Source organism: Pseudophryne corroboree, unplaced genomic scaffold (genome assembly GCF_028390025.1).
Source record: "Pseudophryne corroboree isolate aPseCor3 unplaced genomic scaffold, aPseCor3.hap2 scaffold_237, whole genome shotgun sequence".
In the NCBI taxonomy this organism is placed as follows: domain Eukaryota; kingdom Metazoa; phylum Chordata; class Amphibia; order Anura; family Myobatrachidae; genus Pseudophryne; species Pseudophryne corroboree.
In genome coordinates, this window is record NW_026969024.1 from 729,907 (window position 1) to 753,318 (window position 23,412).

Below are 23,412 nucleotides of genomic sequence, written 5' to 3' on the forward strand. Positions count from 1 at the left end.
TGCTGCCTCAGTTGGATCTCCTTCACTTGACAGGGGGGTGCCCGAGCAGCGACCCTCCCCAGCTCTAGCCCAACTCCTACTTACCTGCCAGGTGAGATACTATGATCATGAAGATGCTTCTCCCAGGGCAAGGCTCACCCATTGCACTCTGGGTGTGCTGCCCCTGCGATTTCCCCAAATGTGGGAAACTTGACTGCATAATTTGTGTTTCCCCTGGTCGGCTCTCATATAATTCAGATCTCTTTGTCTCAGGTCTCTCTCCAGCCTAGTTTGCTGTCTGTTTCCACTTCTTTTTTCTTGAGCCCCTCCCTTCTATACCCTTGTGCACTATCCTGACTTCTCCCATCTGCTTACTTTGTGCCTTCCAACGCACAATGCAAACTACAGGTAGTGCTGCAGGGCCCACACCCTTTTACTTGCTTTACAGAGCAGCTCTGGAGCTGTTACAGTGCCCAGCTGCTGCAAGAAATCAGCTTGAATGCTTCAGGGGCTGGGGCATAGCCAACATGAGCCCCACACCGAAGGAGGGTGGAGGTGTTTAATGCGAACTAGGGGTCATCCAAGCGCCGCAAAAGGCCGCCATGCCCTGCACACCCCTTTTTTCTTTTCATATGCAGACGAGGGTTGAAGCCAACTTTGACCCACTGCTTGGATGACATCACCATATGCAAATCCATCTGCTGCAGGCCTTCCCCCAGGAATGCTTGCACTAGTAGTTGCATTTGGTTCGTTGTTTGGGGGTGCTTCAGTTTTAGGCAGCCTTCTGCCCTCCCATGTTCATCTGAAAATATGTGTTCTCCCTGCAGTTGTTGTCCCCAGATGAGAGTTCCCTTGTGCTGCCTCAGTTGAATCTCCTTTACTTGACAGAGATGTGCCTGAGCAGCGGCCCTCCCCAGCCCTATCCCAAATCATACTTATTTTGCATAGGAGATACCTTGGTCATGAAGATTGTTCTCCCAGGGTGAGGTTCATTCATTGCATTCTGGGTATGCTGACCCCGGTGATTTCCCCAAATGTGGGAAACTCGACTGCATTATTTGTGGTAGTGGGGGACTGTGTTTGTGCTTTCCTCTGGTCAGCTCTGGTAAAAGTCAGATTTCTTTGTCTCAGATCTTCCTCTAGCCTTGTTCTTCTTTCGAGAGTTCCCTTGTGCTGCCTCAGTTGGATCTCCTTCACTTGACAGGGGGTGCCCAAGCAGCAATCCTCCACAGCTCTAGCCCAACTCCTACTTACCTGCCAGGTGAGATACTATGATCTTCACTGTTAGGGCAATCAGGATGTGGAATTCCCTGCCAGGGAAGGTGGTAATGGCGGACTCTGTAATTGGATTTAAAAAAGGAATGGATACATTTCTGAATGAAAAAGCTATCCAAGGTTATAATACTTAAAATATCAACATGGTTAATCCGGGGGTAACATGAGTTGTAGTAGTTAACTAGTCATAAAACATTATTCAGCAAGTATGTAGAATCATCACAACTTAAAACAGGTTGAACACGATGGGCAATTTGCCTCTTTTCAACCTCAAAAACTATATTACTATATGTTACTATATTACTATGTTACTGTAGTATACAGAACACCACAATGTAATGAGCAGTGATAGTGAGCACTGATGAGGATACTAGAACTGACACTGAGCAGCAAGATGCAGCACTGGACTATTAATAATGTACTGTAGTATGCTGAGCACCACAATGCAGCACAAGACAATGAGCAGTGATACTGAGCACTGATGAGGATACTACTGAGAACTGACACTGAGCAGGAGAGACACACTACTAGTATTACTGAGCAGCAATAAGTAACCACTGATACTGAGCACTGATATTGAGATTTCCACTGAGAGAACATAGCCACGTCCTCTCCGCTCCCTCTTCAATGCACGAGTAAAAATGGCGGCAACGCGCAGCTCTTTATATGAAATCCGAATCTCGCGAGAATCCGACAGCGGGATGATGACATTTTCCCTTGTTCAGGTTTTCCGAGTCAGGCGGGAACAACCGAGCCTGCCTCGGACCAGTGTAAACCACGTGGAGTTCGTGGGGAATTCGGTTCTCGGAGAACCGAACCCGCTCCTCTCTACCTTATACCCATATATTTTTTTATTTTCAATCTAAGCCCCTGCAGTTTTCTGTAAGCATCTGCTTCGCTATGATGATCAACAAGTCACAAGGGCAAACACTCAGGGCTTGAGGCGTAGATCTTAGGACCAGCTGCTACAAGCATGGCAGAGGTGTCACTATCACTGGTGACACCCAGAGAGGTGGCGAAGGAGATTGTAATGCAGTGCGCGCAGATAAGCAGCGCAATGGTAAAAAGGAGGCATGGTTTCATAGGTAGGGGCGTGGCCTGGTGGTGTGAATCTACATTTTGTTGCTCCGGGTGTCCCGGGGGTTGGGGGCTGCACCCGGGGACTAGTGTGTGAGCGGTGCTGGCTCCTGCACAGTGACAGGACATGGCCACCCAGCATGACGCCTCCCTTCTTGACCAATCTGTAATTGCAGTCGCACTGCAGTTCAGCGTGATCATAAAAAATGGTGTAGCCTCCTGCTGGTGCAGACTGTATGTGCGCGCAGGAAGCCGCCACCATTTTTGTGATCACAGCGGCTGAATGTGATGTCATACAGCCGCTGTGACCACGCCCCCTGTGTCTCCTCCGTTGCAGACCCCATTTTGAAGCCTTGCCCCCGCACCGCTCCATCCCTGACTTGGAAATGGAGTGTTGCTGACCCCCCTCTCCCCCCCTGCCCCGATTGACAGGCAGAGGCGATCGCATTCTCTGCGGGGTGCCGCAGAAAATGCAGGCACATGCGTATGCTCTTAGCAATTTTTGCAGTTGGATCGCTTACTGTGATTGCAATCCAACCTGAATCAGGCCCTATTACCTATCACAATGCGCTGCGGGCAGTACAAAATTGGTTTAATATGGGAGAAAAAACCCCAGACCTGTGCTCCTTAACTGTACCTGGTGGCTCGTGGAGCGGCTGCCCAGTAATCAGTGTCCACGCCAGTGCGCACACGGTCCACCCCCTACGGCCACGCTCCCCTTCATCAGCGGCCTCGTGATCCGGAAGGGCGGTGCGTGTGTGACTGACCTTAGGAAGAAACCGGAGCCTCCGCTGCAGTGACCCAGCAACCAGGGCACGGGAGTATACAGCGCCGCTGGGAGTGATGAAGCTGCAGTAAAGATGTCTATTAGACCTAGCCTGCTGCAGCCCTTGTAGATTCTCATAAAAAAAGTTCTTATTTTCTTGTCAAAATTAATAGCTAAGAATAGGCTGCCTGAGGCAGGCCCCTGTTAAGTGGCCTGCTACTGAAGGCACCAACTACAAACTGAGCTCCCTGTTCATGGAAGCGGGGTTATAGAGGAGAATGCGCTGAGCATCTTGGGAACAGTCAAAAGCTTTGAGCCGGTTGGTGCCTCAGATCAAGATCCTACTCTACACCCCAATGTGAATCCTTGTGGAGTCCAGTGTACCCCACAGAAGAAATTAATGTGTCACACCCATTGGCAGCAACCTTAGAATAGCTGCTGACGGGCACAATTGAGAAAGGAAGGGGGGGGGGCATTTGAATCCAGCACATAGATGCAATTCAAATATGTAATTTGAACCTTCCTATTTTAAAATATAATGGATGAACTTCACCCTGTGATAACAATCTTCATGATATAGAGATCTCATATGCAAAATAAGTATGAGTTGGGATAGGGCTGGGGAGGGTGGCTGCTCGGGCAAGCCCCTCCCCCGTCAAGTTAAGGAGATTCAACTGAGGAAGCACAAGGGAACTCTCGTCTGGGGACAACAACTGCAGGGAGACCACATTTTTTCAGATGAACATGGGAGGGCGGAAGGCTGCCTAATACTGAAGCACCATCAAATATCAAACCATATGCAATAACTAGTACAAGTATTCCTGGGGGAAGGTCTGCAGGAGACGAATTTGCATACGGTGATGTCATCCAAGCAGTGGGCCAAAGTTGGCTGGAACCCTCATCTGCATATGAAAAGAGAAAAGGGTTATGCAGGGCATGGCGGCCTTTTGCGGCGCTTGGATGACCCCTAGTTCGCATTAAACACCTCCACCCTCCTTCGGTGTGGGGCTCATGTTGGCTATGCCCCAGCCCCTGAAGCATTCAAGCTGATTTCTTGCAGCAGCTGGGCACTGTAACAGCTCCAGAGCTGCTCTGTAAGGCAAATAAAAGGGTGTGGGCCCTGCAGCACTACCTGTAGTTCGCATTGTGCGTTGGAAGGCACAAAGTAAGCAGACGGGAGAAGTCAGGATAGTGCGCAAGGGCATAGAAGGGAGCGGCTCAAGAAAAGAGAAGTGGAAACAGACAGCAAACTAGGCTGGAGAGAGACCTGAGACAAAGAGATCTGAATTATACGAGAGCCGACCAGGGGAAACACAAATTATGCAGTCAAGTTTCCCATATTTGGGGAAATCGCAGGGGCAGCACACCCAGAGTGCAATGGTTGAGCCTTGCCCTGGGAGAAGCACCTTCAAGATCATAGTATCTCACCTGGCAGGTAAGTAGGAGTTGGGCTAGAGCTGGGGAGGGTCGCTGCTCGGGCACCCCCCTGTCAAGTGAAGGAGATCCAACTGAGGCAGCACAATGGAACTCTCGAAAGAAGAACAAGGCTAGAGGAAGATCTGAGACAAAGAAATCTGACTTTTACCAGAGCTGACCAGCGGAAAACACAAACACAGTCCCCAACTACCACAAATAATGCAGGCGAGTTTCCCACATTTGGGTAAATCACAGGGGTCAGCATACCCAGAATGCAATGAATGAACCTCACCCTGGGTGAACAATTTTCATGACCATGGTGTCTCCTATGCAAAATAAGTATGATTTGGGATAGGGCTGGGGAGGGCCGCTGCTCAGGCACATCTCTGTCAAGTAAAGGAGATTCAACTGAGGCAGCACAAGGGAACTCTCATATGGGGACAACAACTGCAGGGAGAACACATATTTTCAGATGAACATGGGAGGGCAGAAGGCTGCCTAATACTGAAGCACCCCCAAACAACAAACCAAATGCAACAACTAGTGCAAGCATTCCTGGGGGAAGGCCTGCAGCAGATGGATTTGCATATGGTGATGTTATCCAAGCAGTGGGTCAAAGTTGGCTTCAACCCTCATCTGCATATGAAAAGAGAAAAGGGGCGTGCAGGGCATGGCGGCCTTTTGCGGTGCTTGGATGACCCCTAGATCGCATTAAACACCCCCACCCTCCTTTGGTGTGGGGCTCATGTTGGCCATGCCCCATCCCATGAAGCATTCAAGCTGATTTCTTGCAGCAGCTGGGCACTGTAACAGCTCCAGAGCTGCTCTGTAAGGCAAGTAAAAGGGTGTGGGCCCTGCAGCACTACCTGTAGTTTGCATTGTGCATTGGAAGGCACAAAGTAAGCAGACGGGAGGAGAAGTCAGGATAGTCCACAAGGGTATAGAAGGGAGGGGCTCAAGAAAAAAGAAGTGGAAACAGAGAGCAAACTAGGCTGGAGAGAGACCTGAGACAAAGAGATCTGAATTATACGAGAGCCGACCAGAGGAAACACAAATTATGCAGTCAAGTGTCCCACATTTGGGGAAATCGTAGGAGCAGCACACCCAGTGTGCAATGGGTGAGCCTTGCCCTGGGAGAAGCACCTTCCTGATTATAGTATCTCACCTGGGTGTGCTGCCCCTGCGATTTCCCCAAATGTGGGAAACTTGACTGCATAATTTGTGTTTCCCCTGGTCGGCTCTCATATAATTCAGATCTCTTTGTCTCAGGTCTCTCTCCAGCCTAGTTTGCTGTCTGTTTCCACTTCTTTTTTCTTGAGCCCCTCCCTTCTATACCCTTGTGGACTATCCTGACTTCTCCTCCTGTCTGCTTACTTTGTGCCTTCCAATGCACAATGCAAACTACAGGTAGTGCTGCAGGGCCCACACCCTTTTACTTGCCTTACAGAGCAGCTCTGGAGCTGTTACAGTGCCAAGCTGCTGCAAGAAATCAGCTTGAATGCTTCAGGGGCTGGGGCATGGCCAACATGAGCCCCACACCGAAGGAGGGTGGGGGTGTTTAATGCGAACTAAGGGTCATCCAAGCGCCGCAAAAGGCCGCCATGCCCTGCATACCCCTTTTCTCTTTTCATATGCAGATGAGGGTTCCAGCCAACTTTGGCCCACTGCTTGGATGACATCACTATATGCATATCCGTCTTCTGCAGACCTTCCCCCAGGAATGCTTGTACTAGTTGTTGCATTTGGTTTGTTGTTTGGGGGTGCTTCAGTATTAGGCAGCCTTCTGCCCTCCCATGTTCATCTGAAAATATGTGTTCTCACTGCAGTTGTTGTCCCCAGATGAGAGTTCCCTTGTGCTGCCTCAGTTGAATCTCCTTTACTCTAAAACTTGTAAAACTTAGCAAAAGTGTTTACTAAATAGCTGCTCGGCAAAGTTGCAATGCCGAGACTCCCCGACCAGCTGCCCAGGATGAACCCACCTTTCTAGTAGAATGGGTCTTCACCTAATTCAGTAACGGCAATCCTGCCGTGGAATGAGCATGCTGAATCTTACCACAGATCCAGCGCATAATTGTCTACATGGAAGCAGGACACCCAATCCTGTTGGGAGCATACAGGACAAACAGAGCCTCTGTTTTCCTAATCTGAACCGTTCTGGTGACATAAATTTTCAAAGTTCTGACCACAGCCAGAGACTTTGACTCAACGAAGGTGTCAGTGGCCAAAGGCACCATGTGGAAAGATGAACCACCTTCGGCAGAAATAGTTGACGTGTCCTCAATTCTGCTCTATCTTCATGAAATATCAAATAAAGGCTCTTGTGATACTGCATGGTTTGTACTGTTTTCCATGTGCTCCCAGATCTTTCAAGCAAGAAGCATGGTCAAGAAAGTTCTGTTTGAAAAGAAACAACATTTACTGTCATTGTTATAGAATTTGGGAGAAAAAACAAGAAGAAATCTGCACTGTTGACGCACTGGACAGAATGAATGAATCATAAAATATAACCTTTATTAAGTATGTATTAAAATTGGATAAATATTAATATTATTATCCCAAACTGCAGTGAAACATAAAGGTTAAAATCACAGAACTAACATACATGTGCATAAGAAGAATAAAGAGATGTGAAAAAAAGGTTTAAAAAGCGTGTCCGTGTGTGATTATTTTTGAAGGCACAACCCTGGCGGGGTTGTTTATATAGATATATATGTTGCTAATAATCACTTTCTAGCGTAATGTTATTAAATAGCTGTTAGTATCTATGTCGTCAGGTACCACTGGGTCGTATCCTATATACTCCTGTGGGAAACTTGACTGCATAATTTGTGTTTCCCCTGGTCGGCTCTCGTATAATTCAGATCTCTTTGTCTCAGGTCTCTCTCCAGCCTAGTTTGCTGTCTGTTTCCACTTCTCTTTTCTTGAGCCGCTGCCTTCTATGCCCTTGTGCACTCTCCAGACTTCTCCTGTCTGCTTACTTTGTGCCTTCCAACGCACAATGCAAACTACAGGTAGTGCTGCAGGGCCCACACCCTTTTACTTGCCTTACAGAGCAGCTCTGGAGCTGTTACAGTGCCCAGCTGCAGCAAGAAATCAGCTTGAATGCTTCAGGGGCTGGGGCATAGCCAACATGAGCCCCACACCGACGGAGGGTGGAGGTGTTTAATGCAAACTAGGGGTCAGCCAAGCGCCGCAAAAGGCCGCCATGCCCTGCATGCCCCTTTTCTCTTTTCATATGCAGACGAGGGTTGAAGCCAACTTTGACCCACTGCTTGGATGACATCACCATATGCAAATCCATCTGCGGCAGGCCTTCCCCCAGGAATGCTTGCACTAGTTGTTGCATTTGGTTTGTTGTTTGGGGGTGCTTCAGTATTAGGCAGCCTTCTGCCCTCCCATGTTCATCTGAAAATATGTGTTCTCCCTGCAGTTGTTGTCCCCAGACGAGAGTTCCCTTGTGCTGCCTCAGTTGAATCTCCTTTACTTGACAGAGATGTGCCTGAGCAGCGGCCCTCCCCAGCCCTATCCCAAATCATACTTATTTTGCATAGGAGATACCATGGTCATGAAGATTGTTCTCCCAGGGTTAGGTTCATTCATTGCGTTCTGGGTATGCTGACCTCTGTGATTTCCCCAAATGTGGGAAACTCAACTGCATTATTTGTGGTAGTGGGGGACTGTGTTTGTGCTTTCCTCTGGTCAGCTCTGGTAAAAGTCAGATTTCTTTGTCTCAGATCTTCCTCTAGCCTTGTTCTTCTTTCAAGAGTTCCCTTGTGCTGCCTCAGTTGGATCTCCTTCACTTGACAGGGGGGTGCCCGAGCAGCGACCCTCCCCAGCTCTAGCCCAACTCCTACTTACCTGCCAGGTGAGATACTATGATCATGAAGTTGCTTCTCCCAGGGCAAGGCTCACCCATTGCACTCTGGGTGTGCTGCCCCTGCGATTTCCCCAAATATGGGAAACTTGATTGCATAATTTGTGTTTCCCCTAGTCGGCTCTCATATAATTCAGATCTCTTTGTCTCAGGTCTCTCTCCAGCCTAGTTTGCTGTCTGTTTCCACTTCTTTTTTCTTGAGCCCCTCCCTTCTATACCCTTGTGCACTATCCTGACTTCTCCTCCTGTCTGCTTACTTTGTGCCTTCCGATGCACAATGCAAACTACAGGTAGTGCTGCAGGGCCCACACCCTTTTACTTGCCTTACAGAGCAGCTCTGGAGCTGTTACAGTGCCAAGCTGCTGCAAGAAATCAGCTTGAATGCTTCAGGGGCTGGGGCATGGCCAACATGAGCCCCACACCGAAGTAGGGTGGGGGTGTTTAATGCGAACTAAGGGTCATCCAAGCGCCGCAAAAGGCCGCCACGCCCTGCATACCCCTTTTCTCTTTTCATATGCAGATGAGGGTTCCAGCCAACTTTGGCCCACTGCTTGGATGACATCACTGTATGCAAATCCGTCTTCTTCAGACCTTCCCCCAGGAATGCTTGTACTAGTTGTTGCATTTGGTTTGTTGTTTGGGGGTGCTTCAGTATTAGGCAGCCTTCTGCCCTCCCATGTTCATCTGAAAATATGTGTTCTCCCGGCAGTTGTTGTCCCCAGATGAGAGTTCCCTTGTGCTGCCTCAGTTGAATCTCCTTTACTTGACAGAGATGTGCCTGAGCAGCGGCCCTCCCCAGCCCTATCCCAAATCATACTTATTTTGCATAGGAGATACCATGGTCATAAAGATTGTTCTCCCAGGGTTAGGTTCATTCATTGCATTCTGGGTATGCTGACCCCTGTGATTTCCCCAAATGTGGGAAACTCAACTGCATTATTTGTGGTAGTGGGGGACTGTGTTTGTGTTTTCCTCTGGTCAGCTCTGGTAAAAGTCAGATTTCTTTGTCTCAGATCTTCCTCTAGCCTTGTTCTTCTTTCGAGAGTTCCATTGTGCTGCCTCAGTTTGATCTCCTTCACTTGACAGGGGGGTACCCGAGCAGCGACCCTCCCCAGCTCTAGCCCAACTCCTACATAACTGCCAGGTGAGATACTATGATCATGAAGGTGCTTCTCCCAGGGCAAGGCTCACCCATTGCACTCTGGGTGTGCTGCTCCTGCGATTTCCCCAAATGTGGGAAACTTGACTGCATAATTTGTGTTTCCCCTGGTCGGCTCTTGTATAATTCAGATCTCTTTGTCTCAGGTCTCTCTCCAGCCTAGTTTGCTGTCTGTTTCCACTTCTCTTTTCTTGAGCCGCTGCCTTCTATGCCCTTGTGCACTCTCCTGACTTCTCCTGTCTGCTTACTTTGTGCCTTCCAACGCACAATGCAAACTACAGGTAGTGCTGCAGGGCCCACACCCTTTTACTTGCCTTTCAGAGCAGCTCTGGAGCTGTTACAGTGCCCAGCTGCTGCAAGAAATCAGCTTGAATGCTTCAGGGGCTGGGGCATAGCCAACATGAGCCCCACACCGACGGAGGGTGGAGGTGTTTAATGCGAACTAAGGGTCATCCAAGCGCCGCAAAAGGCCGCCATGCCCTGCATACCCCTTTTCTCTTTTCATATGCAGATGAGGGTTCCAGCCAACTTTGGCCCACTGCTTGGATGACATCACCGTATGCAAATACATCTTCTGCAGACCTTCCCCCAGGAATGCTTGTACTAGTTGTTGCATTTGGTTTGTTGTTTGGGGTGCTTCAGTATTAGGCAGCCTTCTGCTCTCCCATGTTCATCTGAAAATATGTGTTCTCCCTGCAGTTGTTGTCCCCAGATGAGAGTTCTCTTGTGCTGCCTCAGTTGAATCTCCTTTACTTGACAGAGATGTGCCTGAGCAGCGGCCCTCCCCAGCCCTATCCCAAATCATACTTATTTTGCATAGGAGATACCATGGTCATGAAGATTGTTCTTCCAGGGTGAGGTTCATTCATTGCATTCTGGGTATGCTGACCCCTGTGATTTCCCCAAATGTGGGAAACTCGACTGCATTATTTGTGGTAGTGGGGGACTGTGTTTGTGCTTTCCTCTGGTCAGCTCTGGTAAAAGTCAGATTTCTTTGTCTCAGATCTTCCTCTAGCCTTGTTCTTTTTTTGAGAGTTTCCTTGTGCTGCCTCAGTTGGATTTCCTTCACTTGACAGGGGGGTGCCCGAGCAGCGACCCTCCCCAGCTCTAGCCCAACTCCTACTTACCTGCCAGGTGAGATACTATGATCAGGAAGGTGCTTCTCCCAGGGCAAGGCTCACCCATTGCACTCTGGGTGTGCTGCTCCTACGATTTCCCCAAATGTGGGACACTTGACTACATAATTTGTGTTTCCTCTGGTCGGCTACTCGTATAATTCAGATCTCTTTGTCTCAGGTCTCTCTCCAGCCTAGTTTGCTGTCTGTTTCCACTTCTCTTTTCTTGAGCCCCTGCCCTTGCCCTTGTGCACTCTCCTGACTTCTCCTGTCTGCTTACTTTGTGCCTTCCAACGCACAATGCAAACTACAGGTAGTGCTGCAGGGCCAACACCCTTTTACTTGCCTTACAGAGCAGCTCTGGAGCTGTTACAGTGCCCAGCTGCTGCAAGAAATCAGCTTGAATGCTTCAGGGGCTGGGGCATAGCCAACATGAGCCCCACACCGACGGAGGGTGGAGGTGTTTAATGCGAACTAAGGGTCATCCAAGCGCCGCAAAAGGCCGCCATGCCCTGCATACCCCTTTTCTCTTTTCATATGCAGATGAGGGTTCCAGCCAACTTTGGCCCACTGCTTGGATGACATCACCGTATGCAAATCCGTCTTCTGCAGACCTTTTCCCAGGAATGCTTGTACTAGTTGTTGCATTTGGTTTGTTGTTTGGGGGTGCTTCAGTATTAGGCAGCCTTCTGCTCTCCCATGTTCATCTGAAAATATGTGTTCTCCCTGCAGTTGTTGTCCCCAGATGAGAGTTCCCTTGTGCTGCCTCAGTTGAATCTCCTTTACTTGACAGAGATGTGCCTGAGCAGCGGCCCTCCCCAGCCCTATCCCAAATCATACTTATTTTGCATAGGAGATACCATTGTCATGAAGATTGTTCTCCCAGGGTGAGGTTCATTCATTGCATTCTGGGTATGCTGACCCCTGTCATTTCCCCAAATGTGGGAAACTCGACTGCATTATTTGTGGTAGTGGGGGACTGTGTTTGTGCTTTCCTCTGGTCAGCTCTGGTAAAAGTCAGATTTCTTTGTCTCAGATCTTCCTCTAGCCTTGTTCTTTTTTCGAGAGTTTCCTTGTGCTGCCTCAGTTGGATCTCCTTCACTTGACAGGGGGGTGCCCGAACAGCGACCCTCCCCAGCTCTAGCCCAACTCCTACTTACCTGCCAGGTGAGATACTATGATCAGGAAGGTGCTTCTCCCAGGGCAAGGCTCACCCAATGCACTCTGGGTGTGCTGCTCCTACGATTTCCCCAAATGTGGGACACTTGATTACATAATTTGTGTTTCCTCTGGTCGGCTCTCGTATAATTCAGATCTCTTTGTCTCAGGTCTCTCTCCAGCCTAGTTTGCTGTCTGTTTCCACTTCTCTTTTCTTGAGCCGCTCCCTTCTATGCCCTTGTGCACTATCCTGACTTCTCCCGTCTGCTTACTTTGTGCCTTCCAACGCACAATGCAAACTACAGGTAGTGCTGCAGGGCCCACACCCTTTTACTTGCTTTACAGAGCAGCTCTGGAGCTGTTACAGTGCCCAGCTGCTGCAAGAAATCAGCTTGAATGCTTCAGGGGCTGGGGCATAGCCAACATGAGCCCCACACCGAAGGAAGGTGGAGGTGTTTAATGCAAACTAGGGGTCATCCAAGCGCCGCAAAAGGCCGCCATGCCCTGCACACCCCTTTTTTATTTTCATATGCAGACGAGGGTTGAAGCCAACTTTGACCCACTGCTTGGATGACATCACCATATGCAAATCCATCTGCTGCAGGCCTTCCCCCAGGAATGCTTGCACTAGTAGTTGCATTTGGTTTGTTGTTTGGGGGTGCTTCAGTGTTAGGCAGCCTTCTGCCCTCCCATGTTCATCTGAAAATATGTGTTCTCCCTGCAGTTGTTGTCCCCAGATGAGAGTTCCCTTGTGTTGCCTCAGTTGAATCTCCTTTACTTGACAGAGATGTGCCTGAGCAGCGGCCCTCCCCAGCCCTATCCCAAATCATACTTATTTTGCATAGGAGATACCATGGTCATGAAGATTGTTCTCCCAGGGTGAGGTTCATTCATTGCACTCTGGGTATGCTGACCCCTGTGATTTCCCCAAATGTGGGAAACTCGACTGCATTATTTGTGGTAGTGGGGGACTGCGTTTGTGCTTTCCTCTGGTCAGCTCTGGTAAAAGTCAGATTTCTTTGTCTCAGATCTTCCTCTAGCCTTGTTCTTCTTTCGAGAGTTCCCTTGTGCTGCCTCAGTTGGATCTCCTTCACTTGACAGGGGGTGCCCGAGCAGCAATCCTCCACAGCTCTAGCCCAACTCCTACTTACCTGCCAGGTGAGATACTATGATGTTCACTGTTAGGGCAATCAGGATGTGGAATTCCCTGCCAGGGAAGGTGGTAATGGCGGACTCTGTAATTGGATTTAAAAAAGGAATGGATACATTTCTGAATGAAAAAGCTATCCAAGGTTATAATACTTAAAATATCAACATGGTTAATCCGGGGGTAACATGAGTTATAGTAGCTAACTAGTCATAAAACATTATTCAGCAAGTATGTAGAATCATCACAACTTAAAACAGGTTGAACACGATGGGCAATTTGCCTCTATTCAACCTCAAAAAATATGTTACTATATGTTACTATATTACTATGTTACTGTAGTATACAGAACACCACAATGTAATGAGCAGTGATAGTGAGCACTGATGAGGATACTAGAACTGACACTGAGCAGCAAGATGCAGCACTGGACTATTAGTAATGTACTGTAGTATGCTGAGCACCACAATGCAGCACAAGACAATGAGCAGTGATACTGAGCACTGATGAGGATACTACTGAGAACTGACACTGAGCAGGAGAGACACACTACTAGTATTACTGAGCAGCAATAAGTAACCACTGATACTGAGCACTGATATTGAGATTTCCACTGAGAGAACATAGCCACGTCCTCTCCGCTCTCTCTTCAATGCACGAGTAAAAATGGCGGCAACGCGCAGCTCTTTATATGGAATCCGAATCTCGAGAGAATCCGACAGCGGGATGATGACATTTTCCCTTGTTCAGGTTTTCCGAGTCAGGCGGGAACAACCGAGCCTGCCTCGGACCAGTGTAAACCACGTGGAGTTCGTCGGGAATTCGGTTCTCGGAGAACCGAACCCGCTCCTCTCTACCTTATACCCATCAATTTTTTTATTTTCAATCTAAGCCCCTGCAGTTTTCTGTAAGCATCTGCTTCGCTATGATGATCAACAAGTCACAAGGGCAAACACTCAGGGCTTGAGGCGTAGATCTTAGGACCAGCTGCTACAAGCATGGCAGAGGTGTCACTATCACTGGTGACACCCAGAGAGGTGGCGAAGGAGATTGTAATGCAGTGCGCGCAGATAAGCAGCGCAATGGTAAAAAGGAGGCATGGTTTCATAGGTAGGGGCGTGGCCTGGTGGCCTGAATCTACATTTTGTTGCTCCGGGTGTCCCGGGGGTTGGGGGCTGCACCCGGGGACTAGTGTGTGTGCGGTGCTGGCTCCTGCACAGTGACAGGGCATGGCCACCCATCATGACACCTCCATTCTTGACCATGCTGTAATTGCAGTCGCACTGCAGTTCAGCGTGATCATAAAAAATGGTGTAGCCTCCTGCTGGTGCAGACTGTATGTGCGCGCAGGAAGCCGCCACCATTTTTGTGATCACAGCGGCTGAATGTGATGTCATACAGCCGCTGTGACCACGCCCCCTGTGTCTCCTCCGTTGCAGACCCCATTTTGAAGCCTTGCCCCCGCACCGCTCCATCCCTGACTTGGAAATGGAGTGTTGCTGACCCCCCTCTCCCCCCCCCCCGCCCCGATTGACAGGCAGAGGCGATCGCATTCTCTGCGGGGTGCCGCAGAAAATGCAGGCACATGCGTATGCTGTTAGCAATTTTTGCAGTTGGATCGCTTATTGTGATTGCATTCCAACCTGAATCAGGCCCTATTACCTATCACAATGCGCTGCGGGCAGTACAAAATTGGGTTAATATAGGAGTAAAACTCCCAGACCTGTGCTCCTTAACTGTACCTGGTGGCTAGTGGAGCGGCTGCCCAGTAATCAGTGTCCACGCCAGTGCGCACACGGTCCACCCCCTACGGCCACGCTCCCCTTCATCAGCGGCCTCGTGATCCGGAAGGGCGGTGTGTGTGTGACTGACCTTAGGAAGAAACTGGAGCCTCCGCTGCAGTGACCCAGCAACCAGGGCACGGGAGTATACAGCGCCGCTGGGAGTGATGAAGCTGCAGTAAAGATGTCTATTAGACCTAGCCTGCTGCAGCCCTTGTAGATTCTCATAAAACAAGTTCTTCTTTTCTTGTCAAAATTAATAGCTAAGAATAGGCTGCCTGAGGCAGGCCCCTGTTAAGTGGCCTGCTACTGAAGGCACCAACTACAAACTGAGCTCCCTGTTCATGGAAGCGGAGTTATAGAGGAGGATGCGCTGAGCATCTTGGGAACAGTCAAAAGCTTTGAGCCGGTTGGTGCCTCAGATCAAGATCCTACTCTACACCCCAATGTGAATCCTTGTGGAGTCCAGTGTACCCCACAGAAGAAATTAATGTGTCACACCCATTGGCAGCAACCTTAGAATAGCTGCTGACGGGCACAATTGAGAAAGGAAGGGGGGGGGGGACATTTGAATCCAGCACATAGATGCAATTCAAATATGTAATTTGTACCTTCCTATTTTAAAATATAATGGATGAACCTCACCCTGTGAGAACAATCTTCATGATCAAGAGATCTCATATGCAAAATAAGTATGAGTTGGGATAGGGCTGGGGAGGGTGGCTGCTCGGGCAGCCCCTCCCCCGTCAAGTTAAGGAGATTCAACTGAGGACGCACAAGGGAACTCTCGTCTGGGGACAACAACTGCAGGGAGACCACATCTGTTCAGATGAACATGGGAGGGTGGAAGGCTGCCTAATATTGAAGCACCATCAAATATCAAACCATATGCAACAACTAGTACAAGCATTCCTGGGGGAAGGTCTGCAGAAGACGGATTTGCATACGGTGATGTCATCCAAGATGTGGGCCAAAGTTGGCTGGAACCCTCATCTGCATATGAAAAGAGAAAAGGGGCATGCAGGGCATGGCGGCCTTTTGCGGTGCTTGGATGACCCCTAGTTCGCATTAAACACCCCCACCCTCCTTTGGTGTGGGGCTCATGTTGGCCATGCCCCATCCCCTGAAGCATTCAAGCTGATTTCTTGCAGCAGCTGGGCACTGTAACAGCTCCAGAGCTGTTCTGTAAGGCAAGTAAAAGGGTGTGGGCCCTGCAGCACCACCTGTAGTTCGCATTGTGCGTTGGAAGGCACAAAGTAAGCAGACGGGAGGAGAAGTCAGGATAGTGCGCAAGGGCATCCTTTTCTCTTAGTCCGTAGAGGATGCTGGGGTCACATTAAGAACCATGGGGTATAGACGGGATCCGCAAGAGACATGGGCACTTTAAGACTTTCAAAGGGTGTGAACTGGCTCCTCCCTCTATGCCCCTCCTCCAGACTCCAGTTATAGGAACTGTGCCCAGGGAGACGGACATTTCGAGGAAAGGATTTATTGTTAAACTAAGGTGAGCATCTTACCAGCTCACACCTTAAGCATGCCGCAGAACGTGGCATTCAACAGAACACAAGCCAACGGCATGAACAATTGCAGCAAAAAGCTGACCAGAACCATAACATAACATGTGTATAACCACAAGTAATAACTGCAGACACAGTATGGACTGGGACGGGTGCCCAGCATCCTCTACGGACTAAGAGAAAAGGATTTACCGGTAGGTATTAAAATCCTATTTTCTCATACGACCTAGAGGATGCTGGGGTCACATTAAGAACCATGGGGTTATACCAAAGCTCTTGAACGGGTGGGAGAGTGCGTACGACTCTGCAGCACCGAATGACCCAACTTGAGGTTATCATCAGCCAAGGTATCAAACTTGTAAAACTTAGCAAAAGTGTTTACTAAATAGCTGCTCGGCAAAGTTGCAATGCCGAGACTCCCCGACCAGCTGCCCAGGATGAACCCACCTTTCTAGTAGAATGGGTCTTCACCTAATTCAGTAACGGCAATCCTGCCATGGAATGAGCATGCTGAATCTTACCACAGATCCAGCGCATAATGGTCTACATGGAAGCAGGACACCCAATCCTGTTGGGAGCATACAGGACAAACAGAGCCTCTGTTTTCCTAATCTGAACCGTTCTGGTGACATAAATTTTCAAAGTTCTGACCACAGCCAGAGACTTTGACTCAACGAAGGTGTCAGTGGCCAAAGGCACCATGTGGAAAGATGAACCACCTTCGGCAGAAATTGTTGACGTGTCCTCAATTCTGCTCTATCTTCATGAAAGATCAAATAAAGGCTCTTGTGATACTGCATGGTTTGTACTGTTTTCCATGTGCTCCCAGATCTTTCAAGCAAGTAGCATGGTCAAGAAAGTTCTGTTTGAAAAGAAACAACATTTACTGTCATTGTTATAGAATTTGGGAGAAAAAACAAGAAGAAATCTGCACTGTTGACGCACTGGACAGAATGAATGAATCATAAAATATAACCTTTATTAAGTATGTATTAAAATTGGATAAATATTAATATTATTATCCCAAACTGCAGTGAAACATAAAGGTTAAAATCACAGAACTAACATACATGTGCATAAGAAGAATAAAGAGATGTGAAAAAAAGGTTTAAAAAGCGTGTCCGTGTGTGATTATTTTTGAAGGCACAACCCTGGCGGGGTTGTTTATATAGATATATATGTTGCTAATAATCACTTTCTAGCGTAATGTTATTAAATAGCTGTTAGTATCTATGTCGTCAGGTACCACTGGGTTGTATCCTATATACTCCCTTCACTCAATAGGGGTTACCTCCCGGGAAGCCATCCCCATTGGCGAATTTGTGGGGGTGATTGAGTATAACCGGTAAGCTAACCTCCAATTTGTGGGGTGCTTAGGTAGATGGGGATCACTTATTTCTCTGTGTCCCCTAAGACTATATTCCTAAATTCAATACCACAGGGGGATAGCTTTCTATATCGGATAAGGAATCACTTGATAGGGAAATCTCTATGCATCATGGAAAGATCATATTTATTAATATCCAAACTAAAAAAATGATGAATAGCTTTAATTTAGCTGTTTAGATATAGTTAATTGGCGAGATATACCAACAGGTGCGGTTGCCTTAAGGAATATGGCAATTCCAATATAAATAGCAGCCCTCCTTCATATAATCAGCCAGATCTTATTAAATCTGGTCCAGATATAGCCGTTCAGATATACTTAATTGACAACATATATCAATCGGTGGGGTTGCCTTAAGGAATATAGCAATTCCAATTCTCATATAAATAGCAACCTTCCTTCATATATTCAGCCAGATCTTATTTAATCTGATCTAGGCGTAGGCAATAATGCTTTCCTTAGAGGTATAGCCACCTCAATTCTTATTAGGAAGCAAAGTGTCTGTCATAATGGTTTATCCAATTCATCTAAGAAATAATATATTCCATGTGTCAGAGATTCATTACTCTCTATTTACACTGTTAAAGAGTTAATTCTTATTATGTTACAGTGTAATGAAATTATCATATAGGGAGATGTGGCAATTCCATGTGCTATATATATAATAACCCTTAGTGGTCCAGATTCCACAATGAGGAATTTTCTTATAAACCGCTGAAACACACAGCTGTTTGACTGACTTCCAAATATATCTATCTCACTTTGTAACAGTCTTATGATAGAGAAACTGTTACATATTCGGTCACTTAGTTATCTAAAGGTAAACAGACTCAGTGTGAGGGTAATATAATATATCAAATGCGCTGTCAATAATCGTGGTAACTGGTGTAATAATGTGGTATATTGAGTATGCTAGTAAGGCATATAACTGCTCTCCAGCCTTTAAGTGTTACCAATCAATTTGTTACACTGTAAAGGATTTATGGTGTCCTGTTAGGACATGCAGCTGCTAGGCTGACTCAAAGATTTATCCATTTGTAACAATTATGTAACAGTTATATACATGTTACTGGTATTACATAGAAATAGTATGACACAGGCCAGCAGTCCCATGTGTCTAGATTCCACAATAGGAGATTTTCTTTGTCTTATAAACTGCTGGAACACACAGCTGCTAGACTGACTTCAAATATATATATTACTTTGTAACAGTCTTATAGTAAAGAGACTGTTACACACTGTCATTTAGTTATCTCAAGGTTAGCAGATTCTGTGTGAGGATAGTGTTCTGTTAGAACATGCAGCTGCTAGGCTGACTCATAGAAAATGTATCCATTTGTAACAAATGACACATACAGCATTAAATTAATATCTATAGCAGCCCATGTGACATCTCTACTCTTATCATAATTGTCTGGTTATTGCCAATCTGGACAGCAGGAGTGATATATATTCACTAGTCCCAATATCCCATCATATAAATATACCCACACTGATATACTTTCTTATCAAGAGTTATTAGTAGCTATCTGTATGCACTTTAGACATTGTATCTGCTAAGTGACATCATATCTAGTGTATTCCTTTCTTATAGCTCAGCTTCTATTCCCTATTAGTGGAGACTAACAGCTAACATCATAATCATATATTTTTGTTTTATAACATTTCACATGAGTCAAATACACGCGGACACGCCGTGCCCTACACGTGTGTTTCACTGCATCTATGGCAACTTACATTAAAGCTAACAAGAAAGCACACTCGTTCTGTCTTTAAACTGATAAAAGAAACCCCAATAATATGGGGCATGCAAAAATTGAGATAAAACTCAGTTTTGCTCCTCTCCACGGAAATCTTTAATAAAAGGCAAAATATTTGTTAGTTCTGAAGAGAAACCAGAGCATGACCAAGATTCCACCTGTCGCCTGAGTGCCATGCCAGCAGTTCTCATTGAGCTCAAAGTGAGCACCCAATTTGAAAGAAAGATAGCAGATTTCTCACCAGGCTTCCCCTAGCTATAAACATGGTTTGTACTCTTTTCCATGTGTTCCCAGATCTTTCAAGCAATTAGTATAGTCAAGAAAGTTCTGTTTGAAAAGAAACAAACATTTACTGTCATTTCTATGCAAATGAGCTTACATTAAAGCACACTCGTTCTATCTTTAAACAGATAAAATAAAACCCCAATAAGATGGGGAATGCAAAATTTGAGATAAAACTCAGTTTTGCTCCTCTCCACGGAAATCTTTAGTAAAAGGCGAAAGATTTGTTCGTTCTGAAGAGAAACCAGAGCATGACCAAGATTCCACCTGTCGCCTGAGTGCCATGCCAGCAGTCCTCATTCAGCTCAAAGTGAGCACCCAATTTGAAAGAAAGAAAGCAGATTTCTCACCAGGCTTCCCCTTGCTATAAGCATGGTTTGTACTCTTTTCCATGTGCTCCCAGATCTTTCAAGCAAGTAGCATGGTCAAGAAAGTTCTGTTTGAAAAGAAACAGACATTTACTGTCATTGTTATACAAATAAACTTACATTAAAGCCAACAAGAAAGCACACTCATTCTGTCCTTAAACTGATAAAAGAAACCCCAATAATATGGGGCATGCAAAAATTGAGATAAAACTCAGTTTTGCTCCTCTCCACGGAAATCTTTAATAAATGGCGAAAGATTTGTTCATTCTGAAGAGAAACCAGAGCATGACCAAGATTCCACCTGTCGCCTGAATGCCATGCCAGCAGTCCTCATTCAGATCAAAGTGAGCGCCCAATTTGAAAGAAAGCAGATTTCTCACCTGGCTTCTCCTTGCTATAAGCATGGTTTGTACTGTATTCCATGTGCTCCCAGATATTTCAAGCAAGTAGCATGGTCAAGAAAGTTCTGTTTGAAAAGAAACAAACATTTACTGTAATTTCTATGCAAATGAGCTTTCATTAAAGCACACTCATTCTATCTTTAAACCGATAAAAGAAAATCCAAAAAGATGGGGCATGCAAAAATTGAGGTAAAACTCAGTTTTGCTCCTCTCCACGGAAATCTTTAGTAAAAGGCGAAAGATTTGTTCGTTCTGAAGAGAAGCCAGAGCATGACCAAGATTTTCATCTGAAAATATGTGTTCTCCCTGCAGTTGTTGTCCCCAGATGAGAGTTCCCTTGTGCTGCCTCAGTTGAATCTCCTTTACTTGACAGAGATGTGCCTGAGCAGCGGCCCTCCCCAGCCCTATCCCAAATCATACTTATTTTGCATAGGAGATACCATGGTCATGAAGATTGTTCTCCCAGGGTGAGGTTCATTCATTGCATTCTGGGTATGCTGACCCCTGTGATTTCCCCAATGTGGGAAACTCGACTGCATTATTTGTGGTAGTGGGGGACTGTGTTTGTGCTTTCCTCTGGTCAGCTCTGGTAAAAGTCAGATTTCTTTGTCTCAGATCTTCCTCTAGCCTTGTTCTTCTTTCGAGAGTTCCCTTGTGCTGCCTCAGTTGGATCTCCTTCACTTGACAGGGGGTGCCCGAGCAGCAATCCTCCACAGCTCTAGCCCAACTCCTACTTACCTGCCAGGTGAGATACTATGATCTTTACTGTTAGGGCAATCAGGATGTGGAATTCCCTGCCAGGGAAGGTGGTAATGGCGGACTCTGTAATTGGATTTAAAAAAGGAATGGATACATTTCTGAATGAAAAAGCTATCTAAGGTTATAATACTTAAAATATCAACATGGTTAATCCGGGGGTAACATGAGTTATAGTAGCTAACTAGTCATAAAACATTATTCAGCAAGTATGTAGAATCATCACAACTTAAAACAGGTTGAACACGATGGGCAATTTGCCTCTATTCAACCTCAAAAACTATGTTACTATATGTTACTATATTACTATGTTACTGTAGTATACAGAAAACCAAAATGCAATGAACAGTGATAGTGAGCACTGATGAGGATACTAGAACTGACACTGAGCAGCAAGATGCAGCACTGGACTATTAGTAATGTACTGTAGTATGCTGAGCACCACAATGCAGCACAAGACAATGAGCAGTGATACTGAGCACTGATGAGGATACTACTGAGAACTGACACTGAGCAGGAGAGACACACTACTAGTATTACTGAGCAGCAATAAGTAACCACTGATACTGAGCACTGATATTGAGATTTCCACTGAGAGAACATAGCCACGTCCATTCCGCTCTCTCTTCAATGCACGAGTAAAAATGGCGGCAACGCGCAGCTCTTTATATGGAATCCGAATCTCGCGAGAATCCGACAGCGGGATGATGACATTTTCCCTTGTTCAGGTTTTGCGAGTCAGGCGGGAACAACCGAGCCTGCCTCGGACCAGTGTAAACAACGTGGAGTTCGTGGGGAATTCGGTTCTCGGAGAACCGAACCCGCTCCTCTCTACCTTATACCAATCAATTTTTTTATTTTCAATCTAAGCCCCTGCAGTTTTCTGTAAGCATCTGCTTCGCTATGATGATCAACAAGTCACAAGGGCAAACACTCAGGGCTTGAGGCGTAGATCTTAGGACCAGCTGCTACAAGCATGGCAGAGGTGTCACTATCACTGGTGACACCCAGAGAGGTGGCGAGGGAGATTGTAATGCAGTGCGCGCAGATAAGCAGCGCAATGGTAAAAAGGAGGCATGGTTTCATAGGTAGGGGCGTGGCCTGGTGGCCTGAATCTACATTTTGTTGCTCCGGGTGTCCCGGGGGTTGGGGGCTGCACCCGGGGACTAGTGTGTGAGCGGTGCTGGCTCCTGCACAGTGAAAGGGCATGGCCACCCAGCATGACGCCTCCCTTCTTGACCATGCTGTAATTGCAGTCGCACTGCAGTTCAGCGTGATCATAAAAAATGGTGTAGCCTCCTGCTGGTGCAGACTGTATGTGCGCGCAGGAAGCCGCCACCATTTTTGTGATCACAGCGGCTGAATGTGATGTCATACAGCCGCTGTGACCACGCCCCCTGTGTCTACTCCGTTGCAGACCCCATTTTGAAGCCTTGCCCCCGCACCGCTCCATCCCTGACTTGGAAATGGAGTGTTGCTGACCCACCTATCCCCCCCCGCCCCGATTGACAGGCAGAGGCGATCGCATTCTCTGCGGGGTGCCGCAGAAAATGCAGGCACATGCGTATGCTCTTAGCAATTTTTGCAGTTGGATCGCTTATTGTGATTGCAATCCAACCTGAATCAGGCCCTATTACCTATCACAATGCGCTGCGGGCAGTACAAAATTGGGTTAATATAGGAGAAAAACCCCCAGACCTGTGCTCCTTAACTGTACCTGGTGGCTAGTGGAGCGGCTGCCCAGTAATCAGTGTCCACGCCAGTGCGCACACGGTCCACCCCCTACGGCCACGCTCCCCTTCATCAGCGGCCTCGTGATCCGGAAGGGTGGTGTGTGTGTGACTGACCTTAGGATGAAACCGGACCCTCCGCTGCAGTGACCCAGCAACCAGGGCACGGGAGTATACAGCGCCGCTGGGAGTGATGAAGCTGCAGTAAAGATGTCTATTAGACCTAGCCTGCTGCAGCCCTTGTAGATTCTCATAAAACAAGTTCTTCTTTTCTTGTCAAAATTTATAGCTAAGAATAGGCTGCCTGAGGCAGGCCCCTGTTAAGTGGCCTGCTACTGAAGGCACCAACTACAAACTGAGCTCCCTGTTCATGGAAGCGGGGTTATAGAGGAGAATGCACTGAGCATCTTGGGAACAGTCAAAAGCTTTGAGCCGGTTGGTGCCTCAGATCAAGATCCTACTCT

The 23,412-nt window shown here is 47.1% G+C and overlaps 17 non-coding genes and 2 pseudogenes across 17 annotated transcripts; 12 read left to right on the forward strand and 7 right to left on the reverse strand.

Moving 5' to 3' along the window:
* Positions 1 to 76: 76 nt before the first annotated feature.
* Positions 77 to 218, forward strand: LOC135010780 (U1 spliceosomal RNA; annotated as a pseudogene).
* A 692-nt stretch (positions 219 to 910) lies between these two features.
* LOC135010634 (U1 spliceosomal RNA) lies at positions 911 to 1,074 on the forward strand. The gene has a single exon (XR_010209930.1). It is a non-coding gene; the product is annotated as a U1 spliceosomal RNA (small nuclear RNA).
* Positions 1,075 to 4,377: 3,303 nt separating this feature from the next.
* LOC135010843 (U1 spliceosomal RNA) lies at positions 4,378 to 4,540 on the reverse strand. The gene has a single exon (XR_010210128.1). It is a non-coding gene; the product is annotated as a U1 spliceosomal RNA (small nuclear RNA).
* A 152-nt stretch (positions 4,541 to 4,692) lies between these two features.
* Positions 4,693 to 4,856, reverse strand: LOC135010703 (U1 spliceosomal RNA). Its single transcript, XR_010209998.1, has one exon. It is a non-coding gene; the product is annotated as a U1 spliceosomal RNA (small nuclear RNA).
* A 674-nt stretch (positions 4,857 to 5,530) lies between these two features.
* Positions 5,531 to 5,686, reverse strand: LOC135010882 (U1 spliceosomal RNA). The gene has a single exon (XR_010210150.1). It is a non-coding gene; the product is annotated as a U1 spliceosomal RNA (small nuclear RNA).
* A 2,361-nt stretch (positions 5,687 to 8,047) lies between these two features.
* LOC135010639 (U1 spliceosomal RNA) lies at positions 8,048 to 8,211 on the forward strand. Its single transcript, XR_010209934.1, has one exon. It is a non-coding gene; the product is annotated as a U1 spliceosomal RNA (small nuclear RNA).
* A 152-nt stretch (positions 8,212 to 8,363) lies between these two features.
* On the forward strand, positions 8,364 to 8,498 carry LOC135010850 (U1 spliceosomal RNA; annotated as a pseudogene).
* Positions 8,499 to 9,200: 702 nt separating this feature from the next.
* Positions 9,201 to 9,364, forward strand: LOC135010629 (U1 spliceosomal RNA). The gene has a single exon (XR_010209925.1). It is a non-coding gene; the product is annotated as a U1 spliceosomal RNA (small nuclear RNA).
* Positions 9,365 to 9,516: 152 nt separating this feature from the next.
* Positions 9,517 to 9,679, forward strand: LOC135010842 (U1 spliceosomal RNA). Its single transcript, XR_010210127.1, has one exon. It is a non-coding gene; the product is annotated as a U1 spliceosomal RNA (small nuclear RNA).
* Positions 9,680 to 10,349: 670 nt separating this feature from the next.
* Positions 10,350 to 10,513, forward strand: LOC135010602 (U1 spliceosomal RNA). The gene has a single exon (XR_010209898.1). It is a non-coding gene; the product is annotated as a U1 spliceosomal RNA (small nuclear RNA).
* A 152-nt stretch (positions 10,514 to 10,665) lies between these two features.
* Positions 10,666 to 10,829, forward strand: LOC135010816 (U1 spliceosomal RNA). Its single transcript, XR_010210102.1, has one exon. It is a non-coding gene; the product is annotated as a U1 spliceosomal RNA (small nuclear RNA).
* Positions 10,830 to 11,497: 668 nt separating this feature from the next.
* LOC135010658 (U1 spliceosomal RNA) lies at positions 11,498 to 11,661 on the forward strand. Its single transcript, XR_010209953.1, has one exon. It is a non-coding gene; the product is annotated as a U1 spliceosomal RNA (small nuclear RNA).
* A 152-nt stretch (positions 11,662 to 11,813) lies between these two features.
* On the forward strand, positions 11,814 to 11,976 carry LOC135010867 (U1 spliceosomal RNA). Its single transcript, XR_010210143.1, has one exon. It is a non-coding gene; the product is annotated as a U1 spliceosomal RNA (small nuclear RNA).
* A 671-nt stretch (positions 11,977 to 12,647) lies between these two features.
* Positions 12,648 to 12,811, forward strand: LOC135010968 (U1 spliceosomal RNA). The gene has a single exon (XR_010210234.1). It is a non-coding gene; the product is annotated as a U1 spliceosomal RNA (small nuclear RNA).
* A 6,628-nt stretch (positions 12,812 to 19,439) lies between these two features.
* Positions 19,440 to 19,555, reverse strand: LOC135010944 (U5 spliceosomal RNA). The gene has a single exon (XR_010210210.1). It is a non-coding gene; the product is annotated as a U5 spliceosomal RNA (small nuclear RNA).
* Positions 19,556 to 19,830: 275 nt separating this feature from the next.
* On the reverse strand, positions 19,831 to 19,946 carry LOC135010899 (U5 spliceosomal RNA). The gene has a single exon (XR_010210165.1). It is a non-coding gene; the product is annotated as a U5 spliceosomal RNA (small nuclear RNA).
* A 286-nt stretch (positions 19,947 to 20,232) lies between these two features.
* On the reverse strand, positions 20,233 to 20,348 carry LOC135010934 (U5 spliceosomal RNA). The gene has a single exon (XR_010210201.1). It is a non-coding gene; the product is annotated as a U5 spliceosomal RNA (small nuclear RNA).
* A 270-nt stretch (positions 20,349 to 20,618) lies between these two features.
* Positions 20,619 to 20,734, reverse strand: LOC135010907 (U5 spliceosomal RNA). The gene has a single exon (XR_010210173.1). It is a non-coding gene; the product is annotated as a U5 spliceosomal RNA (small nuclear RNA).
* Positions 20,735 to 20,878: 144 nt separating this feature from the next.
* On the forward strand, positions 20,879 to 21,041 carry LOC135010909 (U1 spliceosomal RNA). The gene has a single exon (XR_010210176.1). It is a non-coding gene; the product is annotated as a U1 spliceosomal RNA (small nuclear RNA).
* Positions 21,042 to 23,412: the final 2,371 nt, after the last annotated feature.